The sequence below is a fragment of the Bactrocera latifrons genome, unplaced genomic scaffold (genome assembly GCF_001853355.1).
Source record: "Bactrocera latifrons isolate USDA-ARS-PBARC rearing strain unplaced genomic scaffold, ASM185335v1 scaffold_213, whole genome shotgun sequence".
Taxonomy (NCBI): Eukaryota; Metazoa; Arthropoda; class Insecta; order Diptera; family Tephritidae; genus Bactrocera; species Bactrocera latifrons.
In genome coordinates, this window is record NW_017535664.1 from 319,123 (window position 1) to 327,690 (window position 8,568).

Below are 8,568 nucleotides of genomic sequence, written 5' to 3' on the forward strand. Positions count from 1 at the left end.
GGGCTGTTTGGAGAGTGGTGGTCATAATACTGCTAATGGTCTGTACACTCGTTACAAGGGTGGCAATGTCGTCCGCATATGCCACTATTTTAAGGGCTTTGYYGTCCAAGTTTCTTAGCAGTTTATTCAACTCAAATGTCCATAAAAGCGAACATAGCAATACACCTTGCGGAGTACCTTGACAGATCTTCTTGTTCATTTTAGCGTCGTTCGATTCTGTTCTTCTTCGTCTTAAGGTCAAAAGGCTTCTGAGTGTTGTAAAGCAGGATCAACACCTATTGACTGAATACTATTTATAGATATAAGCAAAAAATAAATATTTTTCTAGTTACATGCGATCTCCGACGAAAAAAAGATCCTTATGCATCGCAATAGTGATTCCGACCTTCGCTGTGACTTCGACTTAAATAAAAGTTCCCGCTTGAAATATAAATATTGTCCTCAGTGATCTATGTATTATATTTCATAGTAAACGGTTATTTGTCGCCAAGTAATCAATTCAAAAAATTCGAAAAAAACGCGTTTAAAAATAAACTGATGGAGCTGACTGAACTGAGCGGCTACACTTTAAAAGGCTTTAACTCAAGAACTATTTAAGCTATCGATTTTAAATTTTAATATGTTATTTTAAAAAGTATATGCTATCAAAATATGAATGATATGATTTTGTATCTCGGTGTATTTAGTTTGATGGATCCAACATTAATATTGTTATATAACCAAAGAATTAAAAAAAATAATTATCAACTTACTTTTCGTACACACCTATTTTGCATTTGCACATAATTAYACATATTCACACCTATATTTTTATTTCTTATTTTATGCATACTTCCAGTCTAATATATTATGTTTATTTGCAGTATATATGAGTGCGAGTATCCGGAGTGCATTTACAAAACATGTCTCCGACTAAATCAAATATGGAGATACATTTGAGCAACATTTTATAAAACAATCACTTCGTATATGTATGTAAGTACCACAAATACATATTTGCATAATTTTATTGTAATGAATTGTCGTCACACAAATACAAATATACAAGTATTTACATTCTTATTCACAAAGTCGTTGCAATATCAGCACTTATCAATGTTTGTAGAGTAATATAAGAGGGTGACTTGAAAAGTCGTTTGTTGTTGTTTCTCAAATTTAACCAAATTTTAAGCGGTTATGGAAATAATTTAAAGAAAACGGGGTTTTSTGAAGGTTTAGACTAAATTTCGTACTGCTTACTAAGAGTGAGTGGCATATAAAGTATGATATACTCTTACATCAAAGACTACACAGCATTTAAATTAAAGACATAAACGGTTAAATTTACTGAAAATGGGTCAAAGTTATTCAAGAGGATCTATCTCCATGATAGTTTGAGCGTCTGCAAAAATTTTTTTAATTCGAAGCTAACCTTAAACACTTGCATATTTGCTTTTTCCAATATTATTCAATGGTTTCTTAGACAAATATAATATTTGAACAGAATATAAAAAAATATATATATGTATACATAACTTTAGGAAAATATACATAAATAATTGTAAAAAAGATTACGCTAGGCGAGCAATCAATTGCGTCCCCTGTGAGTAATTCTCCAAAATATTTTATAAGTTCAAACATAACTACATACAAACATTACATAKATATAGAAACACGCGTAAATATAAGTGTATAAATATAGCGATATTTACTCGCATATAATTATCTGTTAAAAATATAATATATACTCTTTCTCTTTTATTGTGAAGTATCAGAAAGTATCAATTTAAAGTGATAAGAGGAAAAAATTGCYTGCAAAAAATTCACTTCATTTGCAAAAATATATTTTATAATGTGAGAGAACTTTGTAATTGTTATATGAACGCATTATCATGTCGTTAATATTTGTGTAGACCAAGTCGCAGACATTATCTAATTAACACTCATTATAAAAGGGTCTTCGTACTTAAACTAAACTTAAATATTGTAAGTGCGTGTCATTTACTTAAACACACTACGGCAATTTWATATAGGACACTATTTAATGCTTTTTATATACTTGCAACATGTTACTATAGAGTATAGTACTTTTGTTCGCCTAACTGCTGGTCGTATCACCTAAAAATAATCGAGTTAGATATAAGGTTATACATGTACATATATGTATATATAAATGGTCAGCATGACGAGTCGAGTTGAGATCCGGATGTCTGTCTGTCCACCCGTCTGTAAAAACAATAGTTTGAGTAAAAATTAAGATATCTTAATGAAGCTTGCTACACGTATTACTTRGCAATAATATGAGAACCGGAGGATTTTGTACTAGCCCAACTCAAAAATGGACAGTAGGCATAGCACCGGCCATTTTTCGTTGAAAAGGCATATCTGAGGACCTACTGCACAGATATCGAGCAAATGTGGTATATAATGTAACTTTTACATCCCTATCTTACAGTTTGAGTACAAAAAAAAACGGACTACACCCACCCCTACTTCCCATATAACCCAATTTTAAATTCCATCTGATTCACTTTCCACAATGCAAATCAAGCACAAACGGTATAAAACTTTACGCGAATAGTGCGTTWAAAGTAGACCACCTTATGCCACAATTGTTTCCAAATCGTATCAAAATTATTCAAGTCCTCATACACCAAATTATGTAGACCCCTGTGCCTAAGTTGACTTTTTATCGAAAATATCGCTCAATATCTGAGGTATATTATAGAAATTCGAAGAAAATTATTTTCTGATAATATATTAATATGACCGTACGGAAAAAAATGGTTTTAATTGGATCAATAACTCACTTAACACTTAAAGATTTTCAAACTTCTGGTCGACTTTATAACGCAAATATCGGTGAATACACATGTGGATTTTTTAATTAAATTAAGAGAACGTGTTTTTCCAATAACGGTTCGTCTTTTTGCCTAAAAATCGGTTGAAAACTTGCCCTAAATCCGACATAACTAACAAATTTAATGCACATGAAAGTATTTTCTTGGCTTTGATCTTGTCAAATTGCAAGAGTGGAAGATGTTCGGTTGCCTCTTCTTCTTTACTGGCGTAGACACCGCTTGCGGTTCTTCTTTTCGCTATTTATCACCAATTCGAGATACCAAGKGCAACCAGGTCCTTCTTCACCTAATCTCCCCAACTGTGTGGACGTCTGCTTCCACTGCTTCCACCACTCGTGGTTACCGAATCAAAAACCTTCACAGGTTTAACGGAGCCACTACAACCTATTCAGTTTAAGGGTTCGCTTAAGTCYATTTGCAGCGTCTGTTCACCAGAGGTGTGACTGCGAGCAGGCATCAGTCTTGAAATAAGAAGCTCGCAAAATAAATGTGAATAAACCTGTATACTACTTGGATTTTAGACCCGGATGAAAGTCCTACCTTACTTATTTTAAATTAAAATGTAAAGCCGTCAAGTGTGTACTGTTAGAGAGTCAAATGAGACTTAATATCTCGGAATGTGCACTTAAGAGTAAATCTTAACTGTTTATAGGACAATACATTTCATTCTCACAAATTTTTATTATCCTTATCATTTTAAATATACTTMTTTTGTGTCAAATCAAGTATGTCAGTATGTTAGCATATCAACGATTAATCAAATTTTCTAYACATTGGTTTCAAAATTCTTTTAGGATGGCTTTCATGCCTTTAGCTAATTTAGGTTTTTTCGGTTTCTCCTCATTTTTGAAGCGACATTCACTCTATTGTTAGAAATTTCGAGACGTGGATTTACGTCAGAAATAATGATTTATTTGATGAAAATATGGTCCTACAACCGAAGTTCCCTCAAAATATACATATACATATATTTTCAATATATTTTCAATAGTCCGTAGAAATGATTCCATTGCTRACTCAAAATTTCCAACAAACTCGTTGTTATATTTTTTCTCATGGTAAAAATCGTCAAACAAACTTTTCCTATTGTAAACAAACACTTGCCAAAAACTCACTATTTGACGTAGGAAAATCAAACTTCCCACGAACATAAAAAATAGTTGTACCAAYCAAAGAGAAATAAATTATCAATTCGGCTTACGAGCGTCAATCGAACTAGTCCAGTTCGAATTTGATCAGATGATAGCCTTCAAGCTGCAAACGTTTCATTCGAATTTCATTTTAGAAACTCATTTCATTTCATTCATTCACACAAATTCATTTTGCAAAAAGCTTAAATATTCATATTTCTCTCACATTTAATTGTTGTTWAGCTATTTATTGAAAATTGTTTGTCGGCTGGATCACAATAAGTGCAGACATTTAATTTGCATACGTATTTTTTAATCCAAKCCAATTATGTAGATATGTGCATAGATTTATAAATGTGCTTATGAATTCTCAATGCATTGCACCTATTTTATATTCTAATAACAAGCATTTATAATAAATAACTTAATTAAAATAATTGTAACTCACTTAAGCAGCACAGAAATAGATTAAGGAAATGCATAAAAACGGCATTCCCAATCGGTTTTCGGATAACGCCTATAAATGAAAATTGTCAGATTTCCTTATTSGTGTACTCAAATTTCTGTCAAAGTAGGAGAAATTGATATGTAAAATTACAGTTGTCTTTGTTGAGAAGCTCTTCTGCTCAGAGAAGGGTTACTGCTGGAAAAATGTCTGCCAGAAGAAATCAGGGCAAAAAGCAGCTGTCTGCATGACACGTTGATATTTTAGCTCTTGTTATTCTTCATAAAAAAAAATTATGAAAAAAAAAATTATAAAAATCTGCATGCAGTGTTTGTAAATTTTCGATAACTTTTATTGTTCTCGCTTAATGAAATATTGAAATTTTTCTCTTTGAAAGTTAGTACTTTCCTGTTTTCTAATAATTTCCCTTTAGCTGTTCATTATTAACATACGTTCTTATGCTAGTGATAGGGAAATAGGGGTAATGGGTTAAGTAGCAGCAAATTTCGCCGCCACTGTATTTGTTTTTCCGCATTGTTTTGATAAAGCTTTCAAATCCGTTCACCTCCAATACTTAAAACTAAATATTAGTAGTATTTTAGTATTATTGCAATGAAAAACCAGTTTTCAAAAACAAAGTCAAGGRAAATTATTGACAATGGCGAATTGCACAAAACATAGGAAATGAAAAAGAATTAAAATTTCCATAAAGTGAGCTTTTTCTTTTGAAAAAAAAAATTAAATAAAAAATAAAATCAAAATGTATGCGACTTCGGGTCAATTATACATACTATATTTAAAATGTATTTATGCATACTAACAATAAGTAGAACATGSCGCAATACCTTATAGGAAAACTGGCACGAGCAATTTCACCAAATTTATATCACTTGACTTTATATAGCATTTCAAATTAGTATATAAAATGTTAGCGAAAAATATAAAATATTTAAAAGATGCCTGGCTTTATAGTCAACCATAAATTCCATGATAATTTTCGTAGCAAAATATCGGAACTATAGCGAAATWGGATAAGCTATAGAGAGTATGAATTGACAATATCATAATAAATTGCAGTATTCAGCTTACAGATAACAAAGGGTACTACGGGAACTAATAATGGCKCTTGGTGCAGAAGAACCGAACTAGWGTCAAGCTAGTGAATTTTCCTGAAAGGGTTGCAGCAAGTATGTTTGTAATTTTAAGTATGTAAAATTGGTTATGCAATAAAATTTCTGAATTTCAAAATAATTGCAATTATACTGCAACTTTGTAAAACAATCACAACATTTGAAGCACATTTATCAATAGAAAACTTGAAATGGTCATTTTAAATAATTAGTTGGTGGAATAAAACTAACTTGACGAGCTGAGTCGATGTAGCTATGTCCGTCTGTCTTTATATGCACTAACTAGTCCCTCAGTTTTCGAGATATCGACCTGAAATTTTGCACACGTCCTTATCTCACCAAGAAACTGCTCATTTGTTGGAAACGCTGATATCGGACCAATATAGCATATAGCTGTGATACAAACTGTTCTATCAAAATCAAGTCCTTATATACAAAACTTTTTTATTTGACAAAATATTTTTACGAAATCTGCCACAAATTGTTGTCTAAGGCCAAGGTATTATCTCCGAAGAAATTGTTCAGATCGGACTACCGTAACATATAGCTGTCATACAAACTGATCAATCAAARYCAAGTTCTTCTACGAAAAACTTTTTTATTTGACTAGATATCGTCTCGAAATTTGGTATGGGTTATTTTCCATTGCAACGCCACAATATCTGAAGAAATTTTCGAGATCGAATCATTATAACGTATWGCTGCCATACAWTCTTATCGATCGAAATCAAATCCTARTAAGAAAACCTTTTTTATTTGATAAGATATCTTACCGAAATTTCGCACGGATTTTTATCTAGAGCAACGCTACAGTATCTGAAGAAATCTTCTAGATCGGATCACTATATCGTAAAGCTGCCATTCATACTTATTTAACAAAAGCAAGTCCTTGCATAAAAAACATTTTTATTTGGCAAAATATCTCCAGCAGATTCGACATAGATTATTGCTCAGGAAAACACTATAATATCTGAAGAAATCTTCCAGAACGAACCACTTAATTATCTAATTGTCATACAAACAGCATGATCAAAATCAAGTTCTGTTAGGAAACGTCTTTATTTGTGAAGAGTATTCTAGAGTAGCAACATTTTCTCTAGTTTAATTAGCAGCTAAACACATTTACTTGAATTATTATTCCCAAAATGCATTCTGACGTAAGCACACAGAAGCACTCTCAAATTTTACGATAAATTTTAATAGCCTGGCTGCCTAAAACATATATAATAATCACGCCAAAATGATTTATTTTACATTAAATTAATTATATTTAGTTAAGGATATAAAAAWAATTAAGTTCAAGGCAGAAAAAATTCGTGACATAACAATAACTTTAAATTAATTTCGAAGAAAACGCATTACGGTCTAACTTTGTTGTGTTAAGTGCTTTTTTTAACTGTGAGTTCCATATCTTGCATATTAAAATGGTAGTAACATACAATATTGAAAAATGCATTACGATTTTCGAATTAGTTTCGGCTGTAAGTATCGCTACTACTCAGTGGAAGACGCTTGGCACTTATATAATTTCACTTTTACAATTCAGCAACGAGATTTTAAATACGCTTCAGAACTGCCAGACACAAAATAGCTAAACCCGACTTAGTACTTTTATCCAAATAATCTGTCAGTGATATAGTCCTAATGAAATTTTCAACCAATTMGTTGTGCTAATCTTTAATATTAAGAAAAGTCTGCCTCAAAATGGTTTCAGCTTATTTATTTTGTCTATAATAACAAATTCTATGAAAATTTTATTTAAAAAAAAACTTAACTCGACTTAGCGTTTTTATGCAAACAAGCTGTAATTGGCATAGTTCTTAAAAATTCTTTCAGCATATTGCCTATGGAATTATATGCTTTAAGTTACCAACTTCTTATGTATCGGCTGAAAACATTTTAGTTGCCCAGAAAAGCTTATATTCATTTGCAAAGCCAAATCACTTATTTTGTCAAAAGTACGCTGAATTTTGTAGCAGTACCGTTAATGACAAACGCAGAGCGTTCCTTTTCAGAAAAATAAAATCGAATGCTATTTGATTTCGTAAAAACCCGCGCTGATATAACCAAGCAGCTTGTTTGAAGCACTTATGTATCACTGCCGTTTGGTTACTTCAAGTAATGCAAATAAACCAATTAAAATTGAAAAACTTAAAAAATCTATTTACTTTCACACTAGATGCCACATTTTTCACTTCTTGCATTACGCTCCTTAAATATTAATTAAAATCCTCAAGTTTTTGTAAAAAGGCTAAAAAGTGCAYGCTTTCTTTAACGTAATAATCTTCTAAGAACCGTTATGTAATTGCATTTCAATACAAAAATATTTTGTATGCCATTGTAAAGCGTAATTGTATATCCAATGCAAGGCCAACACTACACAGTGCTTACAAAACGATTTCTTCGTGACACTTAACCTATACAACGGTACTACACTTTACCTACCCGTGCCGCATAAGGACATTGTGCGAACAATAATCCGCCTGACCYCGACAAACGTAACTTACATTGTCAAATATGCGATGGTGTGAAAGCTTACGCCAGCAGCCATACACTCTACACGCGCGCAACTACTCATACACATATACATGCATATATACCTTAACATACACATATATATATATATATATGTATATACCTTAACATATACACATACACACATATGTAAGTATACTCTTGCACGTGTCGCAGGATACGACAAATTGCAACGAATATCCACTTTGTTTATATCGCCAGCGCTTTACCTTCATAACTCTCATATACTCGTGTATGTGTTCATAACAACAACGCGAAAAATCGATAATTACGAAATGTAAGCACAAAAGAGAATTCGTTTAAATTTCTATAGTGTTTGTTGGCGCTCGTTATCCTTGCGCAAGCAGAATCAATGCTGCWTTTGAAATGCGTCATCATCTGATTTCTTACATTTGCCTGTCACTTTTTCTATATGCTGCTTTATCTATTGTTTATTTTTGCACATAAATATTTACTTTCATTAATATTTATACCATATATTTTACATT

The 8,568-nt window shown here is 31.9% G+C and overlaps 1 protein-coding gene across 1 annotated transcript in view; it reads right to left on the reverse strand.

Moving 5' to 3' along the window:
• The window catches only part of LOC108968399 (acetyl-coenzyme A synthetase), a 29,259-nt gene that overhangs the window by 20,087 nt on the left and 604 nt on the right, over window positions 1-8,568 (reverse strand). The window lies entirely within an intron of this gene.